At 42.7% G+C, this 25,237-nt stretch overlaps 1 protein-coding gene across 2 annotated transcripts in view; it reads left to right on the plus strand.

Moving 5' to 3' along the window:
• Positions 1-25,237, plus strand: part of DISP1 (dispatched RND transporter family member 1) — a 92,800-nt gene that overhangs the window by 22,525 nt on the left and 45,038 nt on the right. The window contains exon 1 of one of the 2 annotated variants that reach the window (XM_063124108.1): positions 14,473-14,508. The exons of the other annotated variant lie outside the window; for it this stretch is intronic. The gene's annotated coding sequence lies outside the window, so the exon portion shown is untranslated. Of the gene's footprint in view, positions 1-14,472; positions 14,509-25,237 lie in introns of those variants that run through there. 2 annotated transcript variants of the gene reach the window in all.

Genomic DNA, 25,237 nt, shown 5'->3' on the forward strand with positions numbered 1-25,237 from the left:
GACTTTCATGATTAGTTTGCCCTGCCATGTGAGCAAAGAATCTCTTAAATCCAGTTTGTCCCTTGAAGGCGTGAGAATTTCTCTGCTTCTTGAGGTTTGTGCAAATCATCTGCACTACAAAGGAATCGCATTTCAGTCCATTTTAGTAATCTGGGAAGGGCAAATATTTAGAAACACTGTGTAACAATAGCAAAAAGAGAAGTAAATTAAAGTTTGCCAGGATCTTATCCTAAAACGTATTTGGCTTGAAGTTTAGGATAGGGGGAGGGGGAATCCTCTTTAGTTCAGTTGTGTAAATTGGGGGAGGAGGGGGGGAACCTATTGCACATCCCAAAAGAAAGCAAAAATAAGCATTTACTGTGCTTTTAAACTTCTTAATTTGATTTTGAAAAAATGATTTGTGACCTTTCTGTAGTACCTTGCTGTCTTCACACCTTTGTTTAATTTAAGCATTCATACCCTACCTTTCTTTAGCTGAGCTTTAGAAACCTATATAAAATGTGGTGAACACATGACATTTGGATTAACAGCTAAAAAAAACTAGATTTCATCATCTTGCACTGCAAATATTGTTGAGCATCTATGTATATTTATCCTCCATGTGATCAGAAACCTGCTCCACCTCACAATAAAATCATTGAATATATGCATTAAAAATAACCACTTTAATATCAATCAAGTTTATTATGGCAAACAGCCAGCATGTCCACATTAATATAAATCTTATACTATGAGGCCCTGTCAAGGACTCCAGAGTCTTAACTGGGAACTATGTGGCCTGAGGCTGGGACCTAGACACCTGGAGTAGAGTTGACGTAGACAGGATGGATATAAAATTATTTGAATAAATAACTTTAGCGAGTGACTGAGCTGGAGCACTCAAGGCACATCAGACACTGAAGGGAAATGCAAGGTTGTTTTGTATGACTGACAGGTCACCAGGTAGGAAAATAGACCAGTGCCTTCTATCCACTGCGCTTCAGGTCCTGGGTTCCAAATGTTTCCAGCTCCTTATAGCTTGAACTCTCAGCTGTAGCAACTGATTAGCCAATTTTTATCATCAGCCAAATTAGGTAGCTTAATAGTTGGGGGCATGTTAACAAACAACCACCTGCCCTGGTCAAGTCCTGTCTTCAGGTGGTACTAGATAATTTTCTGAGCCTTAGTAACCCATTCATAACCGAGAACAACTTGACTGAACTTCATTTCACCGATGATATGGTGATGGTGAATGAAGATTTTTTTGCCACCACAGCTGCCACAGCCTACTCCAGCCTTCCCAACCTGGTGCCCCCCAGGCATTTTGGGCTTCAACTTACATTATTGCCAGCCAGGATGGCCTATGCTCAGGAATGCTGGGAGTTGTAATCCAAAACATGAGGAGAGCAAGGCTGGCGTACTCCTTTGCCATACTTAGTGGACTTCAACATGCATCTTCTGCCACGAGCTGTAGCTGTCTGTCCCCTTGCTTCATAGCTCTGGACTTACTTGAATTCCAAGGAGAGGTCCTATTCCAAAGCAGAGGAATTAGATGCCTTCATAGCAGCCTCCCCCAACCTGGTGCCCTCCAGGTATGCTGGACTACAGTTCCCATAATCCCCCACAAACATGGTTATTGGGCATGCTGGGGTGATAGGAGTTGTAGTCCAACACGCCTGGAGGGTGCCAAGTTGGGGAAGACTGAGTTACGTCACATTCTGTGTTATGTGACATTGGTATATCACATGCTAAGAACCTAAAGATAACCTGGGTTTTGGCCTGCAGTTTGGCAGAATTCAAGTTCCCTTTTGTCTGAGCAGTTTGGTAACTACCAGCGTCAGTGTTCCTACCTACCTTTTAAGCGATACCAATTCTGGTCCTCTCTCTCTATAATTTGTGCATAATTTTGTGAATTATAGCCTGTAGAAGTGTGATACAGTAAGACACCTCTCCCCACCCCTGCTGGGAAAGCATAGGTTCCAAAAGGGTGGGGCCATTCAAAATATTGAGTTCATTGGCCTTCGGGACACTGGGAATGCTTGTCAAAAAAAAAGAAAGAAAAATCCCTTAAATTTTAGAGAGTGATGTCATGGTCATTGCACATGTTGTTTGTACTGTGGGGCCAAATATACAAAAAAAAGCCTTACATGACACAGCCCAGAGATTAGACCCGATGACAATTTAATAAGTATATCTTGGAGGGAGGGGAAGGGTCTTGCTAATGGAAAATGTGAAACTTGTTGGCATTTCATATAGCTTTTAATATATGGCTTGTAATTTACTTTTTATGTATGACTACAGCAATCAAATTTTACCAAGGTTATTTGAGATCATTTTGATTAAGGTTATGCAACTTAAACATGTGATTCTTTTAAAATTAGGAGTATTTTATTTTGACAGTTTGGGGGCACCAGTGTGGAATCACTCTAACATATAGGCCTCCTTTCTGACCTTATAGCTAGGTAAGGCTCATGGGAGAGATCCATCATCCCAGAGGGATTGGTTCAAAATAAGGGTAGCGCTCCTATCCTGTTGAAATGCTTTAAATAGAGCAACCTAATGTAGGTCTACTCAGAAGTAAGCACTACTGCGTTCAGGACTTCCTCCCAGATATGTGCATAGGATTGCAGCCTAGAATGGCTGCTTCTTTGCAATGCAAACTCATCTCAAGTGGTTTTCATATCCATTTCACTTCAAGGCAGACATGCCCTAGGTAGATCACAAGCTAAATATGAGCCAACAGGGTGATGTGCTGCAAAAAAAAGCAAATGCTATTTTGGGCTGCATTAATAGAAGTATAGCTTCCAAACCGCGTTAGGTACTGGTTCCCCTCTATTCAGCCCTGGTTAGGCCTCATCTTGAGTATTGCATCCAGTTCTGGGCACCACACTTCAAGGAGGATGCAGACAAGCTGGAGTGTATTCAGAGGAGGGCAACAAGGATGAGCAGGGGTCTGGAAACAAAGCCCTATGAGGAGAGACTGAAAGACCTGGGCATGTTTAGCCTGGAAAAGAGAAGATTGAGGGGAGACATGATAGCACTCTTCAAATACTAAGTTGTCACTCAGAAAAGGGCCAGATCTCTTCTCAATCATCCCAGTTTGCAATACACAGAATAATGGGCTCAAGTTACAGGAATTGCAACAGGACATCAGGGGGGAAAATCCTAACTATTGGAGCAGTATGGCAATGGAACCAGTTACCTAGGGGGGTAGTGGGCTCTCCCACACTAGAGGCCTTCAAGAGGCGGCTGGATATGCTTTAATGTGAATTCCTTAATTCAGCAGGGCGTTGGACTTGATGGCCTTATAGGACCCTTCCAACTCTGCTGTTCTATGATTCTAACCTTAAGTTGTATGTTGTGTGTGCCAACAGTGCCTAGAACAGGGATGAAGAACCTAAGGCCTGGGGGCCCACTCTGGCCCTCTGGACTCCCCCAGATGGCCATGCCCCCTTCCTCTGGCCCCATCCACCAATAGAATGTGACCCGCAAGAGCTTCTTGGTCCTCAGGCTGAAAGTGGTTCAGCACTCATGGCCTAGAACATAATTTGTGTCAAATAGATGCACTTATTGAGCGGGTCCGCATGTCATGTTGCAATTCCTGTTCTGTTTACTCCCCTCCCCGGAATTGCCAGGGACAAACAAAGCGACAGGTCATGTGCTCATCATTTCCACATCCAGTTAACAACCCGTTTGGGGGCAGTTTATGTACGTGGAAAGGTATGTGGAAATGCAGTCCCTGCCCCAGGAGGAAAAACTCTGAAATTCTCCCCCTACCTGTGAAAGAGGCATAAAAAAACCAGTGCCTCTTTCGTAGGGAGAGAAAAGGTTCCCAAAATAAGGGGAAAGGTTTCGGCACAGCACTAATATAAAACATTTACACTGAGGGATATCGATATCAAGGGATATCGATTTTATGGTGGTGTGTATTTGTGTTGTACCCCTCTTCAATGAGGAGGATTTGTATCCCCCTGTCGCTGCTGCAGGGACTACATTGTCTTTGGAAGTAATATGAAGTGCCTAACCCAGTATTTGGAGCAGTTCATATCCTGTTTACATCAGCTTCTGGTAGCTTACAAAATCATTTGTCATTAGTTAAATTTACAGTGGCAGTTTTAGATTTTGAGGAAGCTCTAGTGACCTCTTGAAAAGTAATTCAGTGAACCTGTCACTAATAATTCCATTCCTTAGCTAATAGTACAGAGTTTAATCCAGAAATTATGAGCTAGGCCCCTTTCCCCCTAGGGAGGATTTTTTTTTAACCATGTTGAAAGGTATGGGTGCATGTGCACTGTATTTAAACAGGGTTTAGTTGATTTTGTACTTTGAAGAGGATTTAAGCTTTCTCTAAGCTCTAAAAGTGTTCCCTTTAAGACTCTTGGTATAAATCAGAAATGATATATCCTGATACCTTTTAATTCAAAATTTTCTGTTCCTAATCATAAAACTAATTCAATGCCCTGTAGATTTTTTTGGACTATAACTCCCATCAAATCCAGCCTACAGGGGCAGTTGGATGATGGGAGTTGTAGTCCAAAACATCTGGAGAATACCTGGTTGGGAAAAGCTGCTATGTTCACATCGGTGTAAGTCCTGTTGAATATCATAGGAATATAGGGTGCTGCCTTGAATCAGACCATTGGGCCATCTAGCCCAGGCTGATTCAAGGCAACTCTCCAGGGTTTCCAGCTCTACCTGGAGATGCCGGGGATTGAACTTCTGCCCATAAAGCATGTGCTCTACCTATGAGTAGTTCTGGGATTATTGCCATACCAACTCACACATACCATTTTTTCAAGATAGAGTAAAGCATCTTTCTCTATCCGGAAGTGGTTTTCATTTCCTTCTGAACAGTCCTTAGGACACATGAGGCAAATAGGAAGAGAGCATTGGGTCAGGCTGTTGGAGAATGAGAGTCTGACGCTTGCAGTCTGTGTGCATGTGACAGAAAGATATGTATTAATGCAGTTGGCAAGGAGTCCGTTGGAAGGAAAACATAGTCCTACACAGGCATTTTGCATTCTCATGTGGTGAGAATTGTGTGAGGGGAGTTTTGCGCCCCTGTTGCTGGTTCCACTGCCTTCCTTATGTTGGAGGACAGTGCGTAGCCTGCTGTACTTGTGTGGGTTCCCTGTGTGATTTAGAACCCTGATCACACTGGGGGTCTGCATGAGTGTAGCAGCCCCCCATACACACACACCATAGACATCTGCTCTTCAGTGTGTGAAGGGCAGCGAGGCCAGTGCCAGAGGGAGTGGAGCTAGCTAGCATGTCCCTACAACCCCCTCCATTGATCCTAATCATGTGAGAAAGTAAATACCTGCTTCGGGTATGTTGTGTGGAATTTGTTCCCTTCTGTATTTTCGGTAGTAGCTATCCCATTTCCTCCCCTAGAATTAGAAATACTGAAAATATCTTTGAAAGAACATGTACTGAGAGTGAGAACACAGCTAGAAGCCTGCCGTGTAAAGACTGACCCAGATGATAGTGTTAAACATTATGACACTCTTCACAGAATCGAAACAAGTTATGGTAGGTGGGTAATTTGGGAAATGGTGCCCAGCACCCATCGCCAATTTAATGGCACCCAAGACTACAATAGCTTGTTTAAGTAGGCGAGATGTGTCAACATATATCAGGTATCATTACCCTAATTATCCAGCCAGACGCTGCTTGTTGTGTCACCCAAATCCGGGTGGCATGGTTAGTTTGAGGGGGAAACAACCCTCGAGTAAGCCGACAATAGGCCCTAGGTTGTTTGAGGCCCAGTAATTACCAACTTTTTAAAAAGCAAAAATCTAGCACTGAGAAGTACAATACGCTTTCTAAAAAAATTATCTATAAGCGGTTTCTTCATATTATTCTCATCTGATGTCAATCACTGTGACTGGGTTCAGACAACACGATAAACAATGGTTGTTTAAATAGTCAATGGTTGATTATTTAACCCACCATGGGTTATCATGTTGTGTGGAGGGAGTTTTTTAACAAACAGTTGTTTGTTTGACTGGAATAACCAACACAAATAACCAATGCAGTGCAGAGTTGGCTATTAGAACCACCATTGGTTATTGTATTGTGCAGAGGGCATCGTTGGTTATTTCATCTGCCACAGAGTCACGAAGCAAGAGTGGTCAAAGCAGTGTCTGCTGCTCTAGTCCAGCTGGCAGGATAGATTTTTGGCAGCAATAGCTGATGGGATACTAGTGGGAGGATTGAGGGGGGAGAGAGGGCAGGGGATGAGTGAGTCAACTCAGCGTGGACTAACAATAAACTCAGTGCTGATCCTAATCCACACTACAGTTGATTATTATCATGTTGTGTGGGGAGTATCCCCTAGATAAACAACTGTTGAGTTGATTATCACCCCACCGTTGACTATCGCGTTGTCTGAACTCAGCCACCGTGTGGGGTGGAAACCAGTTGCCATAGATAGTCTTTCTACAAGTGCAGCACTTCACTCCTGGCAGTTCTGCTAATGTAAGGGGTGGTGCCCAGCGCTACCCCCCCTCCTCCCATGCACATGGAGCAGCACATAGTGCCAATGGACAGAGTGGGGCAAATGTTGCTGGAACATGCCTTTGGTACTTAGGTTCATTTTTAAAAAAGAGCTATGGCCTATGTTGTAGAAATATCAGAACATTATTGTGTAGGTCGGGTGCAGAACCTTTTTCGTCCCAAGGGCCAAATTCCGTTTCAGACAAGCTCTCGGGGTGGGCGTGGGGCATTCCAGTGTGGGCGTGGCGAAAATACCAGCATATTTTAACTTAAAGCTCAGCATATTTTAACTTAAAGCTCTTCCTAGAGGGTCACCATTCAGTTATAAATTGGCTCAGCTTTATTAAATAAATGTGCAGTCCTAGAGGTGAGCACACTGGCAAACCTTTCTACAGGCCACAGGATGGCCTAGCACCTGCCTTGGTGATTCAGTCACCTCTATAACCGCTGCCTATATATCTCCTTTGCAAACTTTCCCAACCTTCGATTCCCGGTTGTTGGATTACAGCCCCCATCATCCCCAGCCAGCACGGCCAATAGTTAGCCCTCCCCCCAGAAACACTATGGCATGCCTCCCCCCTGTTTAATGCTAGGCTACTGTAATTGTAGATGGGTTGAAATAATGTGCTAAACTCAAATAACCTTGGTCAATTTGTGTTCTCTGATAGGGATCCTTTTCTTCTGTTGCTTCACACAGGAGAAGGGGAGAGAAGCTCTGAATAAAGGTTTTTGTTTTTGTTTTTTAATGTTGATGCTTCATTAAAAAAAGTTTTTTTTTTTAAGTCATGAATTGTTACAGTTGAGGGAGGGAGCACACACATGTCTAAATAAGCCTAAATGCATATTTATGAATAGTTAGAGGTTATTACTTTGAAATAATAATAATAATAATAATAATAATAATAATAATAATAATAAAGTATATTGCATATTTGTTAAAATGATCACATTTTTAATCGCTGCCATTTCATCATCATTAGAACTGGGCTGGCAGCTTTCGTGTAGTGTAAGCTATGCAAAGTCAGAACGCCCCAGAGAAATTTAACATATCCTTCTGAAGGCATTGAAGGTTCGCTCGCTAAAACCCTGGCCATTGATTTATCTGCAGGCGGGAGAAATTCCCAGGCTCCCATCTCTTTGCCAAGAGACAACTAGAAAAGATTGTCTCCACACTGGAAGAGCTGTGTTTGGGCAGTGCTCTCAAAACTAAGCAGCCCTGGTGAATAAACATTTAAATTTGTGCTCAAATAACAGTTCCCTTTGCCTTGTCTGCTTCAGCCCCTCATTAGTGTGTCAGCAAATCTCGGATCAGATAAAACCTTCTGTATGAGCTATTGCAGTGTCCGTTTATTCAAACCACTTGGACCTCTTTTGTAAAGGGGAAAAAAAAACACCACCCAGTCTAATGCTTATTTCATTTCCCTAAGCAGGAAACACTGTAGGTGCTGTCTAAAGGCAGTGATTAGAGTCCTTGGTGTTACAGTTCTACGACTTAAGCATCAACCTCCCAGGTTGAAGGCAGGACTGTTCGTTCAGTAAAAGAAACATTTATAAGGGCTATGTACGTAGCTTAAGTTGTTCCTAATTGAACACTGACAGCCTCCAACCCTTTATATCTATGGAAAAAACTAACACAGATTCGTTCTGGATCTCTGTAGGGAATGCAGTGGAGTCTTCTGAACTTAAGAAGAGCCCTACTGGATCAGACCAAGGGTCCATCTAGTCCAGCATTCTGTTCGCACAATGGTCAGCCAGATGCCTGTGGGAAACCCACAAGTACAACATGAGTGCAATAGCAACCTCCTGCTTGTGTTCCCCAGCAACTGGAGTACATAGGCATGCTGCCTCTGATACTGGAGGTAGCATGTAGTCATCAGAACTAGTAGCCATTGATAGCCTTCTCCTCCAGGAATTTGTCTAATCCCCTTTTAAAGCCATCCAAATTAGTGGCCATCACTACACATTATGGAAGTGAATTCTCTAGTTTAATTATGTGCTTTGTGAAGAAGTACTTCCTTTTATCCCACCAATCAGTTTCATGGGATGACCCCTTTGGGTTCTAGTATGATGAGAGAAGGAGAAAAAGGGCTCCCCACCCACTTCCACTTTCTCCACACCATGCGTCATTCTGTATACTTCTGTCATGTCTCCCCTTTCTTGCCTTTTTTCTAAGCTAAACAGTCCCAGATGTTGTAAGCTTTCCTCATAAGGGAGTTGCCCCAACCCCTTGCTCATTTTAGTTGTCCTTTTCACCACTTTTGCCAACTCTACTATATCCTTTGTGGTGTTGAAAGTATTGGCTGTCTTGAACCTTTCAGAGGGTGGCAAGGGAGGGGGTTTGTTTTGGAACTAGTAGTTCTGTCGATAACCATATTTGCTGGAACCAGTACGGTATATGAGGGTACTGCAGATCTCCAGGACTCTCATAACGGTTATTCTTTGTGGCTCCTTCAAATAGAAGTCATTTTCCAAACATGCTATTGCTGAGATTCGAGGGGAAATTTAAGAACAATTCACTCCAATACGGTGGTTGTCCTTCTGGACTTTCTTAGCATTCTCTCCAAGTAGAATTGAGCATCTTTTCTTCTTTTTTCTTTCTCAAAGCATAGGCCTTAAATAGGCAGGTGGTGACTTACTTAGATGTCCAACAAGCAATGTAATCGTTTTATAACATCAAGATGGTAGGATTTTTTATAATATTCCAGCCCTGGCCAATTTATGATGTGCTGCATATGGCTATTTGCATCATATATTATGTTTATGGGTGATGGACTCGTATGCCATCTCCCGCCTTGGTTGCTTGTAAAAAAAATAGCCCAGCCAGGGGTTTTGCATGTGCTTGTTCACGTAAGTTTCCTATTAGTTATAACTCATGGTGGAAAGCCAACACCTGTGATAATGGAATGCATATGACTGTGTAACTTTGTATAAATGTTAGTACAGCTGCACTCTGGTGTTAGTCATTTATTATGGTGCGTGTTTGTAGGATCGTGCAACGTACTTGAAGTTACAAACAGGCTTGTTTAAACTTTACTTTAGAAAGCCAGGCTCCTGTGGTTATTAAAACAACTTAATTTTCTCATCCAATCTGATAAGTTTGGATCAGGGCACACTTTTAGAATAACATTTGAAACATGCACCTTTTGGGACTGTTTTGTATTTTTAAGCCATACGCTGTACTTACTGAAATTCTTGCAAGAATTTCGGCTTACACTTTGATCGCGCACCTATTGGTTCAACAAGCCTTTGTGGTATACAATAGGAGAGCTAAACTGATCTTCTGCATGATCTGTTTGTGACTTTTTAAATTGTATTTTTCATATATTAATGTAAGCCTAAATACATTTTATATATATATAATTTTTTACTACTCCTGTGCTTAGTAAAAAGCACTTTATTTGTTTAATATTTATCTTGAGGATATTTTAACCCCATTCTTCAGTGAAAAGAGGCTTCTAGAGCTGCTTGCAAAGAACAATAATAAGCCAATCCCTGCCCTCAGACTTGCAGTCTAAAAGACATGGCACAAAAGGAAAAGGATTGGGAAGGAAGAGGAAAAAGGCAAGCTCAGGCGCTAGCTCTTAGTTTCGAAGTTCTTACAGTGAACAGCTGGAATATATACAACTCAAGGAGAGGAGGCCCATAAGTTGCTGGTCTCTCAGCAGAGCTAATGGAGTAGCTCTGCCTCCCTTCACACTCTGTGCTATAAGCTTGATGAACGTGAAGATGGCTAATGCTTTTTCTGTCGAGAGAGCTGCGTTCCATTACGAGTAATCTATCAGGGACTGATTGTCAGTGGTGGTCAAAGGGCAACCTAGAGCCAAAAGAGTGCATCACCCATTTCTCTCTTCCCCACTCTCTTTTTTATTTCCTCCTCTTCCTTCCCAGCTAGCAGATCTCTGTTGCCAAAGATCTGGATTGATCACATGCTAAAAGCTTTCGAGAAGCTGTGTTTGTTTGTTTGAGAGGCTAGAGTGTTGGACTGGGAGTTAGAAGATCTGGGTTCTAGTCCCCACTCAGCCATGGAAGCTCACTGGGCAACTTTGAGCCAATCACAGACTCTACCTCATAGGGTAGAGGATAAAATGGAGAGGAGGAGAATTATGTATTCTGCCTTGGGTTCCTTGGAGGAAATAAGGTGGCATATAAATGCAATGAATGAATGAATACAGGGTGAAGGCTGCAGGTTGCCCCCACCCACCCCGGGTGTCATGGGCTGCTACCAGGTGACAGCTGATGGCAGGAGGAGCCTGGGGGAGGCGACTCCACAGCAGACCTGATGGTGGCCCTGCCTCCCTTCACTCCCTCTGCTACTGCCGGATGTGGTTATTTTATAATGGCACGGCAACTGCATGGCACGTTTGTTGTTACGAGTTGCTGAGACGCATAGGAAATGTGGCAAAGTGAGAATTTTTTTCTCAAATGACTGAAAAATCCTTTGAGGGCATGATTCATCTCCATGTGAGCACTAACGCACACGTGAGAAGGGATCAGCGTAGGACCCACTCCCTGGGCACACAGTTCGTTTCTTATTCTTAAGAGAACTAGGCTAGCATCCATGTACTCATCCAGCCATCTCTCTCCAGGCATGGCACTGGTTACTCGTACACTCGTGCTCAGGGCATGCTAAATGCGGCTGAGGCCATGTGGCAGAGCAGAGCTTCTGGGTTGAGTATGTGGGAGTGGCTGGCAGAAGGTGGATGTGATCTAGAAGAACGCCGTGCCACCAACTATCTCAAAGTAGAAGCTTAAGTCATAGTGCACATCTAGTACCACCCCATTATTCCATGATTGGGTCAACGTGCACCTCAGTTGTCAGAATCATTGGCCCTTAGATAAATGATGGCGCAAGAAATGACTGAATTAATCCGCAATGGGTAAGCATGTCACAAACTTTGGATTATTTCATTTCTAAGAGCTTGTTCTTGCAGAATGCAAGAACTTTACATGCCTATAATGTTGATAGGGCCATAAGTGCTAGTAAGATTGGCATAGGGCCAGCTATTGTATCTCATAATAAGCCACCAGAGCTTTTAAGTTGCCAACAAGGTAAGATGTGTGTGACCCAACTCCACCAAAGCCACACATTCCTTCGCTGCAACCAGCTGGCTGCATAGAGTGCTGTGGAGATCAGCCTGTTGAACAGATTTTGTGGTTTGATTGAAACTCCACAGGTGTGTGTAGTGTTCCTTTTGAACTCAAGAGCCTATATCTTTGGTTAGCTTATCCACAAGGAGCTGAAATTAAAGCAGGTTATTAGTCTGTTTCTGTTGTGTGAAATCCTGTTGGTTTCCTTTTATGTGTGTGTGTATACCTGTCTTCAAAACATCTCTATCACAATCACACCTATTAATGGAAAGAGAATAATCTTGTGTCTGAAAAGCAATGGGTAACAGAATATTTCATGATTAAATCATGCTTGTGGCAATGATCATCACTAGCCATAGGAATGGCATCATCAGATTTCTAGCCTCCAGTATCCAAGGCAGTCTGCCTGTGTGCACCAGTTGTTGAGGAATATGGGTGGGAGGGTGCTGTTGCACCTCTGTCCTGCTTGTGGGTTCCTGGTCGACAGCTGATTGGCCACTATGTGAACAGAGTGCTGGATCAGATGGACCCTTGGTCTGATTCAGCATGGTTCTTCTTATGTTCTAGTATTATGCATGAATTGTGCCTTTATATTCCAGCCAAACTAGGCATCTTGCTTAATCTTTACACATGGCTGCCATTGATGCTGCCTGCATCTTGAGATATCATCACTGTCATCTTCCATTGTCCATATGCTGACTTTCCTGAGTTGGCAAAATGTTTGTTTTTACTTCTGGAAGTTTGGCTGCGCCTTTCTCCTTGTGTTATCTGGTGGCTAGGGCTTAGTATAATGCTAAACTGAATTCTTGTGTATACATTCTGTACAGTCCCCATATACACCTGTGACTTCTTTCCAACAATGGAGTCACCCAGTGAAATTGGCAGTTGATTCAGGACGTGCAAAAGTGCTTCTTCACACATAGCTCAGTGGTTAAACACATACGTCGCCTATAGGAAGTTTACAGGATTACAGATAGCAGGTCTGGGGAAAACCTCTGTCTGAGATGTTGAAGGGCTGCGGACAGTCAAAGCTGATAATACTATGCTGGATAGACCATTGGATTTTACTTAGTATAAGTTCATGTGATCGCAACCCTGGTAACCAGCTGTCTTTCACTCTCCCCGGCTGACACCTAGCCACCTAGCCACCAGGCTTCCCAAGCGGTTTCTGTCCCATATGGCTGTGTAATTTTTTTCCTCCTCTCCATCCCTTTTTCTTTGTGTGTTGTGTTTTTTTAGATGGTAAACGTGAGGAAATGGGGCTGCCTTACAACAGGTATTTGTAAGCCACTCCAGGAGCCTTTTTGGATAAAGAGTAGGTTTTAAATACCATAGAGAGATTGATACACCCCACTTTAAAGGGATTCATAGGCTGCACTCTTTTATGATGATCAAATGGAAGGCTAGTTCACACCCTATGGTCTGCTGCACGGCACCCCAAGGAGTACATGTGCCCATTTGCAGCATGTGAGATTGCCCCTAGAAGTCTCTCCAAATTGTGTGAATGGACAACAATATGGGAAGTGTAAGTAATTGCAGAAATGATGTATGTTTGGGGTTAAAAAGAAAATGCTTTCTTCGCAAGTGGCCTTGGTGATTAACCAGGAAGCAGATCTTGGGGTTGTGGTGGATAGCTCAATGAAAACGTGAACTGTGTATGGCAGTGGTGGAAAAAGGAAAAATCCTTGTTCGGAATGATTAGGAAAGGGACTTGAAATAAAAGTGCAAATATCGTAATGGCTTTATATAAATCTCTGGTTATTCCAGACTCCTTGTCACACAGGGTGATGTTCTTTGGCCATAGATTTAGGAGACACAAAATAACTATTTGACAAAACACGATCTCTAACTTAATGAACTCACTGCTGTAAAATGTAGTGGTGGGCCCTGGCTTAGATGGCTTTTAAAAGGGTGGACAAATTGATGGGGGAGAATTCTGCTTGGCATGATAGACAAACAGAACCTGCCAGGTTCAGAGGTGATACCTTTTTCTGCCTACAATATGCACATAGAATTACACCCTAAATACCAGTTGCTGGGATAGTAACAGGGTAGTGGGGAACAATGGGAGAGGATTCTTGCCTTCATTTACTGCTTGTGGACTCTGGATGTTGGAGGAAACAGAGCTTTTGCTTTGATCCAGCAGGGCTGCTCTTGTGATCTTAGTACGAACCAGACCTATGGTAGCAAAGTGTAGTAAATAATCCTCACACACAACAGATTATATATACGATGCATCCAAACTGCTTGACCCGCCTTCCCCAACCTGGTGCCCTCCAGATGTGTTGGACTACAAATCTCAGCATCCCAACACATCTGGAGATCAGATAGGCTATGCTAGATGCTGGAGTTAAAAGTTTCTCTGAAACCCAAAGAAAGCCATTTAAAGGGGTTTTAAACTAGTAACTACTTAAAAATAATAATACACAAATAACAGCCGCAAATTTCCCCATAGGAAATGGGGCGACGGGACGCTGCGTTATGGTCCTCTTCTGCCTTTCCAGCCTTGACCATCCCAGCTGTTACCATTGAGCCCTTGCCCCTTGGGGTTAAAAAGGAGAGAAACTCAGCTGTCCTATAGGAGAGAGGGAGCGAGCTTGAAATTCCAGCCCCCAGCAAGCCTGATTCAAGGCGATTTGCATGTGCGCGTCATTCAGGTTCTTCTCTGCAAGAGCAGCCTCAAACAGCCCTTTTTGTTTCTTCCTGCTGTTTTGAACAGCTAACCATTTGCCTTGAAGACTTCCCGAAAGGTTCCTCGCGCATAGCTGTGAGTTTTTACCCGTTCGTTTGGAGAGGATCTTCAATGCATGCCGCATTTGTTTGCCAAACAAGGGAAGGTTCCCCTCTCCCTAAAAGAAATGTGTTAACTGTTCATCTCCAGCTTCTGCGCTACGTTTTTGATACAGCTTAAGAGCCAGGCATTTCAGATTTACGTGAGTTAATGTAAGTATTCTGCTCTTTCCTTTCCTTTTGGGGGTGGGGGAGGCAGTGGTGTGTTTGGCTTGTTGGTGCGCATAGAAATTTGGCTTAAAAGGAGACTGCAGCTAAAGAGAGAGACTTTTTCTATCATTGAGAAGGAGCATAACAAAACTTAATGGGGTTTGTGTGATAAGAGTATCTACTGCCAGGGAATGCCTTTAAGGAAGAAATTGCAGGGTTCCCCCCATCACCACTTGTTGCTTTTACAGTGATTGCAGGGAAGGAATGCATGTTGAGTGTTTTGAAAGAAAGCAGGATGGTGCCTGCAGAACTGGGCAGTAGAAGCTAAACTATTCAATTTCATGCGCATCTGAAATTTACTCTGAGATAATAGACACACAGCAATCCATTTTGGTATCGGATGACGTCTAAAGAAGCATATTTATCTCTTGTAGGTTTAACATGCTGGAATTGTGTGGTGTTGTGAAATTACTTTTTTTTTAAAAATGACAAAACACAGTTATTGGAGACAGACATCTTAAGGTATTCTAAATATACTGCCACTTTGAAAAGAGTTCCCACGTTTAGGTACAAAAATGTTTAACCAGTTATATGTTTGAATTATAGCTCAGCTGTCTGTAACAATTCCTGCCTTGTCAGAAGCCCGTTTCATTTATTTCAGCTATGCAGCTTTTGTTAGCGCAGCTGACTGCATGGTAAATCCAGAATGCACACTATCCAAAAGAGTTTTTAAACTTCTTGCATGATGTAACTTTTCAAGTCCGTGTAGTACTCTTTTACAGTAATGCCTTATCTTAACAGAATTTTCTACTGGCGTGTTAGTTTAAATATTGACCTTCCCTGTTTGCATAAATTATTGCAAGTGCCTGTGAAATATTCAGTACAAGTAGCTTCTTTTTGAGCTGGAAAAAGACAGCCTATCACATGCGTGGAGAACATTATTTTAAGCATAGGATTTACTATAATGAAAATGGTATTTTATGTAGTAATGAAAAGGCTTTAAGCTGTGTAAATAAGAGTTAATGTAATGAGTCTACTGAAATTGTAGTGGGTAGGATGTAAACATCTTGCATCAGGATTCTTAACAAACCTTTTAAGTCCTGCTGAGAGTCTGCAGCTCGCTTGCTTGATGCAGGGATGCCTTGGAGCTATATCATTTGTAGTCTAAAATATATGATTAGAAAATTTACCTAACTCTTTATAATGCCTGGCAATAGTCTTCTGCTGTCTGGTGGGGTGAAGAGTTTACTGATGTATTTAACTTCAGATTCTACCTATTTTTCAACATCTTATGTAAGATCTTCAGTTATTTCCATTTTCTTTTACTTTGTGCTGTACAAGGTGACAGCCGAAACAGAAGTAGCAATTGTGTGCTTTTAGTTAGCGCGGAATGATCCCAGGGAAGTTGATTTGATTGCACAGGGTTGTAGCGAGTGGTGACTTTGTGCTAGTGGAAAGATCTTCTGCGCATATAAGGTGGGGCACCTGATTTTTATCAATTCCCCCCCTTACCAACTGCAACCCAACATTTTATATTGTTCCAGAAGGTTCCCCGTTCCACATGGGGTGGGTGGGGCTGCAGTGGCGGGTGGTTGTGGATTTGTAGAAATCAGGTGCAAAAGCAGAAGTGCTTTCCGCAAGTTCACGAGTCGTCATTGGATGCAAACCACACTGCTTCATATTTAACTTAGCTGCTTCTAGGTAAGCTAACCTGTTAAAATAATTTTTAGGAGGCTTTTAATTTCATCCCTCCATCCTTGTGCCTATTCCTATTAGTCTTTCCTTCACTCCATTGCTGCCAATGATGAATTAATGTGCAGTCTTAAATTCAATCCATTTGGTGCCTTATCTGCAGTGGTTTTTGTGTGTGTTTTTTACTACCTTGGCATGGTGATCACTGGAAACTCCGTGTCAGAGAAACTGCAATTCCTGACCCAGCCTTTAGCACAGGAAATGAAATAATTTCTCAAAGTCAGGAGAGGCACATAAAAGTCTGTTGGGGTGTGGATTGGCCATAATGTAACACGGCATTGAACGAAAGAAGAGATGATCGATTTACAATGTTTTGTTTTGCGGCTTGGAAGGTATTGGACAATTTAGCTGATGAGTATATAAAGAGAGAGTTCCAGTGAGTGATTGAATCAGTAAGAGTGTGATAGGAGTAGCTCCAAATTCATGTTCAAGGGAGGTAATGTAAACCCTATGCAAAAGGGAAATGATTAATTCTGGTTTAAGGATGATGTGAAATTAAGGACTACTAAATTGTATGATGGTGTCATTCTGCCAGAGGGAGAGAACAATTTTCGGAACAGATCTCCCCCTCCCCCTGCAGCCCCACCCCCAAATCTGCTCCTGAGGATTGGGGGTCCATCCAGAGCACATTGGCGGCATGCACATGGGACTACAGGGAGGAGGAGAGGATGGGGAAGTCCCATGGTGCAAGGGGTGGATCCAACCCATCATCTGTAATAACTGATAGTCAATACCAATGAAGAGTCTGGTGCAACTTAAAGACTAACACACTTGTTATGATGTAGGCTTTCATGGCCAGAGCATCAGATATGTGGAAGGTATTTACATTCTCTCTCTCTCTCTCTCTCTGTCTCTGTCTCTCTCTCTCTCTCTCTCTCTCTCTCTCTCTCTCTCTCTCTCTCTCACACACACACACACACACACACACACACACACACACACACGGAGAAGAATAATGTTAGGAGTGAGGTGAATGAAGTGTAATAAATACAGACGGGATTGGATCCAGACTAAGGTCGCAATCCTGTTGTGTTGACCATAAGCTCCTGAACTCAGAGGCTTATGGTCATCCTACACAGAAAGCAAGGAGCTGTGGGGGCAGTCTTTGCCTCCCCCCCCCACTCCTGCATTTTGCATATGATGGGCATTTTTGCCTGTCTAGCTGAGGCACTTTACAGGGGAAGGGAAGGAGGCTGCAGAGATCAAGTTCTGGACCTTGGAGACCAGCTGAGGAGGGGCAGGGGGCAAACCAGTGGCAATGTTGGTGTTTGTCACAACTCCATGGGGAGGGGATTTCAGTGAGGGTGCCACACAAAGAAGGCTCCCTAGTTTGTTGATACATAATGTACCTGAGGTGCTGGGAAAAGAACCTCCAGTGATGGTGATGATTTATTACATTTATATCCTGCCATTTTCCCCCTTAAGGAACACACATAATCCTCCTCTCTATTTTATCCTTACAACAACCACCCTGTGAGGTAGGTTGGGCTGTGAGTCTGTGGAAGTCACCCAATGAGTTACTATAGCTGAGTGGGGACTAGAACCCAGATTGCCCGACTCCTAGTCCAACACTCAAGCCGCTACACCACTCTGGCTCTGATGATTTTCAGTCATTGGCAGTTTGGTATAGGGACAGGCACTCCTGAAGATTTTTGCATCCCAAGTTGCTTATGGTTTTAAAGGTAAGTACAAGTACCTTGAATTGGGCTCAGAAGCAAATCAGCATCCAGTGCACCTCCTTCTGAATCCATATAATATGTTTCTCACTAGCTGTACTGGTTACAATTTTGGATCCTGTATTCTGCACTGGTTGGAGCTTGTGAGTTGTCTTCATGGGTAGTCCCACATAAAATGCATTACAGTAATCCAGTCAAGAGGTTACCAGAGCATGAACCACTGTGACCAGACTGTCCCTGTCCAAGAACGGTCATAGCTGTTGAGACCAGCTGAAGCTGGTAAAAGGCACTCCTAGCCACTGAAGTCACCTATCATCATCATCTCTTTACATAGTGTCATCAGTGCACAGGGCACTGTACAGAATAAAGCAATAAAGCAACAAATTCACGCCACAAAGGCTTACATTCTAACAGTGAGCCTCAGCTGACAATGCTGGATCAAGGAGTATCTCATGCAACACACCTGCTTTTTCAGGGGGAGGGCAACCCCATCCAGGACAGACTGCGCACCTGATTCCTGGACATAAAAAGCATAAACCAACTGGGTCTCCAACATGTTGGGATTCAACTTAATTTCATTGGCCATCATCTGGCCAATTACTGATTCCATATGCCAGTTCAGTGCCTTCACACCCCCATCTGGCTCAGATGAAGTAGAGCAGAGTTTCATCAGCATATCAACTATTTTTTTTCCTAATCCTTAAAACTAATTTCAGGGGGCTAAAGCATGACTAACTTGGGCCATAGCTAGACCTAAGGTTTATCCCTGGATCATCCAGGGGTCAAACCTGTTCATCTAGGTGACACACAGGAGATCCAGTGCTCAGGCAGGGGTGAACCCTGGATGATCCCAAGATAAACCTTAGGTCTAGCTGTGGTCTTGGTTTGAATCCAACCCAGTAGTAATTACATTGAAGCTTAGACTTTAAGGCCCAATTATAAATGTAATTGTCACTGTTATTGTTTTATTTATTTAATTATTTATTGCATTTATATCCCTCCTTTTCTCCTCCAAGGAACCCAAGGTGGTGTACATAATCCTCCTCTCCATTTTATCTTCACAACAGCAACAACCCTGTAAGGTAGGTTGGGCTGAAAGTCTGTGACTGGCCCAAAGTCACCCAGTGAATTTCCATGGCCGAGCGGGGACTAGAACCCGGGATCTCCTGACTCCCAGTCCAACACTCTAGCCACTACACCACACTGGCTCACACTGTTGCATTTCATTCCCATCGGACTTCATTGATAAATGTCTTCTTTTTCCTACACCCGTGTGTTTGTGTGTGAACTCAGAATGGTGTTATATTCATCAGATGGATGAGGCTGTGACTCGCAAAATCTTAATGCCATAATTAATGTGTTAGTCTTTTAAGGGTGGTTGTCCTTGTCAAGAGAAGGCAATCTGTTGGTGAAAGCAAGTTTTGCCACACAACTTGGATCCATTGCCAGGGGAAAAGGTTGCTGATGGCCCATACACATCAGGGATGAAATAGCCAATAAAATAGGCACGCTGTTTAACAACTTACCAGTGTCATTGCCTCTAAACTCCTTTTAGGAGAGGAGGATAGAAAAGCTAGCACAGCGCTGTCAGTCCAGGTACTAATCAAATTGCCGGGTAAGGGGAAAGTATTGTGAGTTTTTTGCTCTTCCAAGAACACCAATTGTAGTTGAGTTAAAATACTTCATTTTAACCAAGCTGAACGTTATTATTATTATTATTATTATTATTATTATTATTATTATTATTATTTATATACTGCTCCATAGCCAAAGCTCTCTAGGCGGTTTACAAAGATTAAAAAGATTAGATTAAAAAGAGTGAACATTAAAAATCAATATACAAAATTTAAAAACAAAAGCATAAAAGCATTTAAAACAATTGTTTTTGGGGTTTTTTTTAGTGTTGCACCACCACTGTTAGGGGCTGAACTAAACCCACCCCAATATTCTTGGTACATCTCAAGGTAGACCTGAACTACTTTGTTTCAGGAAGAGAATTCTCTTGACGTAGTACTTATTTGATGAGCAAGTAAGCATAGTTAAATAAGACAAATGTTTGAAGGAATAGCTAGCGGCCCATAAACAAAATAACAAGCAAGTGCCAGGAAATGGTGAGAGGCTCCCATGTATTGTGAATAGCAAGGATGCTAGGGAATTTCAAAAATGTCTAGCTGAGAGCCAGAAGCTAAGATCAATGACACGAAGCATTTTTGAAAAACTCCGTAACTGCCTGAGGAGTACTGACTTGTGAGACCTGACTGATAAAAGGATCAGGCGCCACCACTTATTACTTCTGTTTCGTTGTGTGTGTGTTTTTAAAAAATCCAAAATATTGTAGTAGAGGAAAACTAACTTCTGCAGCTTCCCTTTATCAAGTTGGGTTGGAAAGCTTACCTCCTGCTGATGTTCACATTGGTGTGTTGTTGTTTTTAAAGTGGAAACTGTGCATGACGTTGTAAACATGGACCTAAATGTGTCATGATGACTGAGAATAGAGAATTTTAATTTAATTGTACCGGTTGTTGCATATTGATAAGTTTACTCTTCTTGGAGCATTTAGGAAGCCTGTCTTACAGAAACCTCTTAACATGAGAAGGCATTTTCACATCATCAGTTATACTTTTACAGCCACTCTGATGTCTTTATTTGGCAGGAATAGAAGGGTTTAAGAACTCTCCCCCAGACCACTGGTTGTTTGCCCAGAGGATCTCTCCTGTGTGTCTGTCTGTGTCTCTCTCTCTGTCTCTCTCTCTCTGCATATGAATGACTTCACATGCAACTGCAGCATAAACTGAATTGAGGCTAAATGTAAGAGAGTTAAGATCTATAAATGCTCTGAGCTATATAGCAATTTCATCCACATTTCCAATACATCATTCCCACCTGATTTTGTACTTGTCCTTTTGAACAGTAAGTGGTGTTAGTCCAGATGGCTTTTCTTGAACCAATGTTGTTTTAAGCCTGCTTCTCTCTAACTCCTCCTTTTTTAAAAATACACCATTTAGAGCAATGAAAAACGTCATCCGGGGCTAAAGGAATGGAAAAGTTATACCCGCAACTAAATTAACATTGACTTGAGTGAACACAAAATCCTACACATACGTTTGAGTGTTGTACATCACTGCAGTTCTCTTGAAAAGGCTGAAGCCCAGAGGGCAGTTCTTTGTTCAGGAAACCATGTTCAATGTTGTTGCAAAGCAACATTGCAGATTGTTACGAAAACTGTGCATATGTAGAGTTGTTAGCTGAGTTTTGCCTAGGTTTTGGGGATGCTATTGGTATCTTTTTAGGGGCCATTAGCTAGCCTGGTTTCTTAACTTGCATTTAAACCAGGTTTGCCCTCCAGATGTTTTGGACTGCAACTCCCATCAGCCCCAGAGAGTATGCCCAATGGTCAGGGATGCTGGGAGTTGTAGTCCAAAATATCTGGAGTGCACCAGAATGGGGAAGGCTGATTTACAAAACGTCTGTAGCCCTTGTGGTTCTGAAGATATTGGGGGAAATGTGCAGGCTCTGTTCTACCCAATCATTCAGAAGCAAGTATATTTGTGTCTTCCATATCCATTTCAGTGAATGAAAATAGAGGTTGGACAGAATCTGGTGGAAGAAAATGAGACATTTCTATATGGTGTGGGTTGGTAAGATTGGCAAGAGCTTAATCATTAGGAGGTTAGTTTATTTGGATGTCACTTTGCTACAATATGGTGCCCAGAGTGGCTCACAACATATCAAATAAACAGTAATAAATATAACAATTCAGTGTGGTGTAGCGGTTAGAATGTCGGACTAGGAGTCGGGAGATCCTGATTTCTAGTCCCCACTCGGCCAATGAAATTCATTGGGTGATTTTGGGGCAGTCACTGACTCTCAGTCCAACCTACCTCGCATGGTTGTTGTTGTGGGAATAAAAAGGAGAGGAGGATGATTTTGTATGCCACCTTGGGTTCCTTGAAGGAAAACGGGCAGGATATAAATGCAATAAATGAATAAATATGTAGTAGTATGAACAGTCCCCATTACAAATGACCATAGTATGAATCAGCAAATATATACATAACTTTATTGTATATAGTGAACAGCCTTTACAGTGCATAAAATGTTAAAAGGGAAGAGCACTCTCCCAATGTAGACTTTGATTTGAATAAAAGCTATTGTAAAATATTCAGCAACACTGTTAAAAACAGATGGTATTAACCAGCCACCAAAGGGTTTGTACACTCAAAACTAAAAAAATAAGGTTTACAATACATAATTCTTGATGTGGCGAGACCACAACTTCTTGGCGGCCGAGGGAAACTGGGCAACTGGGTATGTAACAAATAAATGGTTATTGGCTAGAAGTTCTATTGCTTCTTCCTGGGGTGTCCGATCTGAATACGCTGGGCAGTAAATGACAGAAATTTGCCTCTAGGAACCATATACAAAGGACAAAACAGCAAATAACGGGCCTGTTCAGACAACACACTAAGCCATGGTGTGGCCACTAATCTTTTTGCAGCAAATGGTTAGTGAGCATGTTTAAACTGTGGTTATGTAGCCAGCATGGTTAGGAATGGTTCACATGACACACTAAGCTGTAATGCTTAGGTCAAAATGCTTAAACGCCCTGGCTTAGCGTGTCGTCTGAACAGGGTCAATGAATGATGTCTCCAGCCTGATTGCAGCCAAATATAAATTTCTGTTCTGTAACTGGGATTCCAAGATATCTCCCATCAGCAAATATAGAATAAGGATATCCTGTATTTCTCTGGAACTCATGCCACTCCTACACCTGGCAGCTTGCCCGACTTTTGTATGGCAATGTTCCACCAGCATTTTCATTACAGTTAAGCACTCCAGGAGAGAACGAGAGAGAGAGAGTAGAACCAAGGGGTGGCATTACATGATGATATTAGATGAACAGCTGCTTTCAATGCCCATCCAGAAGTAATTGTCTTTGAAATATGGGCAGTGGGAGCAGATGCCAATGGGAGACAGGAGATCCTGTACTTCATAGCTTGACGCTATACCAGCTGCCCTCGCTGGCTTGAATTTGGCCCATGCTGGGAGCATTTGCTGGGCTGACGATCTTATACAAACAGGAGAGAGACTGTTCATTAACCATCAAGGGTGAGGTTTTCCATTGGCGCTGCCCTGCCTTCCTGCCTGGGAACCCCAGGAAGAGCTGCTGAAGAATTGCAGCAGAGCAGGGATTCTTTTGACCATCAGAAGTGAGCTTTTCCACTTGCTCTGTCCCATCCTCTGCCTCGAAAGCCGTATAAAGAGCTGCTGTCTTTTGGCATATATTTTGTTTTTGTGGACTGGTTTCTGTCTGTCTGTCTTTATTTATATATTTATTTATTTTGCTTTTAGGCATGGGGGAAGGATGTGTTTAGGTTTTAGTTTTTTAATTTTAAATACCTTATTGAGATATTGGTGTTTTACGTTTGTTGTAAGTTAAGAACATAAGGAAAGCCATCCTGGATCAGACCAAATTCCTAACTAGTGCACCATTCTGTTTGCCCAGTGGCTAACTCAGAAATTATTAATCTGTTCCAAAGGCCTGAAATTGCCATGCTGGCTGGGGATGATGGGACTTGTAATCCAACACATCTGGAGGACTTGAGGTTGGAGGAAGGCTGAAAAATCTGAAGTATAGGGAACTTTTTAAAGTGTTTGTTTTTAGGATAAGTATGCTGCCTACTCTCCCATTGCTGTGGCTGATCTGCTGTTAGCCCTTGCCTTTTTTGAATTCCAACATATCTACCCTTAATCCTCACCACTGTTTCAGCTGGCGTGGTAACCCTCCCATGCCATAATAAAGTCCCATGCCTGTGAAGAAGTTCTCTGAACAGAAAAGGATAAAGGATCAGTTGTAAGATTGGGTTGTTTTTTTAAAGGCCCCCCCCCGCCCCCCTTTCTGGAGTTTGATGCTAAACTGCTGGCTAGTCATATATAACTTTACGCAGTGCCAAGATCTTAACAAATTCAGACAAGCCTAATAAAGCCTGGCGAACCAGTTTTCGAAATGCCACCGTGGGTGTCCCTTCTCCATTCTTAACATCAGAAGTGCAATCACAGCCTTTCCCTGAATCGGCCCTTCTTTGAGGGAAATTACTTGCTGAAGGATCAGATTGGCCTCCATAAGCAGCGGGGCCTTCTCATTTGTGCCCCCCTCCCTCCGGAGCTACGGAATGCCCTTCCGTAGGCTGCTTTGGTTGGCATCTTCCCTTCTGGTATGCCACAAGCAGGTTAAAAAACGCTTGTTTCACTGTGCTTTTAATTGCTGGGAGATTTGCTTACTGGTAGTATTGCTGATTTGTCTGTTTGTGTGTGTTCTTGTCTTGCCACGTACAGTCAGGAACTTGCATATCTCTGCCTCTTTATCATGGCAAACAAAGAACACAAGCCTTGTTTTCTTTTTCCCTAGCTTGCTGCAGTAGTCTTGGCCAAGTCGTAAAGCCATTCTTCAGTCTACTTCCTTGTCGTATTTTTTAATTTTATTTTAGTGTCAGTTCAACCTTCCCTAACCTTGTACCCTTCAGATGTTTTGGACTAGAACTCCTGTCAGCCCCAGCCAGCATGGTTAATGGTCAGGAATGCTGGGAGTTGTAGTCCAACACATTTCGAGGACACCAGATTGGGGAAAGTTGCTGCAAGCCATCCATGTTAACAAGCTGCATTGCAAGAGGATGAACCTGACAGCAAAGGAATTTGTCCTGTCCTGGCCATCTGGCTTGCTTTTTTATTCTTTTTGGCTTCTTATCCCCATTCTACCTTTTCATCTTTTGATCAAGCCATTAATCGACAGCTCAGGTGAATAACGGTTCATAACCATTGTTTTCTGTATACACTACTATATAATATCCATGGCTGGCCCTACCATTAGGCTGACTGAGGCATTTGCCTCAGGTGGCAGATGCTGAGAGGCGGCAGCAAAGTATTGGAGGAGAGAGCGACGCGTGAGTTCACACAGCCTGCCCTGCGGCCCTAAGGCAGTCTGCTGCCTTCAGGTGTGGCAGAGGATGCTGTTTTATCAACAGTGTTGAAGAAAGATTTCATAGACAGTCTAGTCCGCTTTTGTACATGGAATGGGAGGAGGTACCATCTTGTTCTTCACTTCAGGCAGCAAAATAATATCATCATCATCAATTAAATCTCTTAGACACCTTTCGCAACAACCACAAAAAGAACTTGAGGCGACTTCCAACAAAATTAAAACATATAAACATTTAAAATAGCTAAAAACAATTATCAACAAAATACCATAGCCCCGTTAACAACTAAGACATCAGTGACGACCATGGGCAATTCAACTGATGTAT

The sequence above is a fragment of the Elgaria multicarinata genome, chromosome 4 (genome assembly GCF_023053635.1).
Source record: "Elgaria multicarinata webbii isolate HBS135686 ecotype San Diego chromosome 4, rElgMul1.1.pri, whole genome shotgun sequence".
NCBI lineage: Eukaryota > Metazoa > Chordata > Lepidosauria > Squamata > Anguidae > Elgaria > Elgaria multicarinata.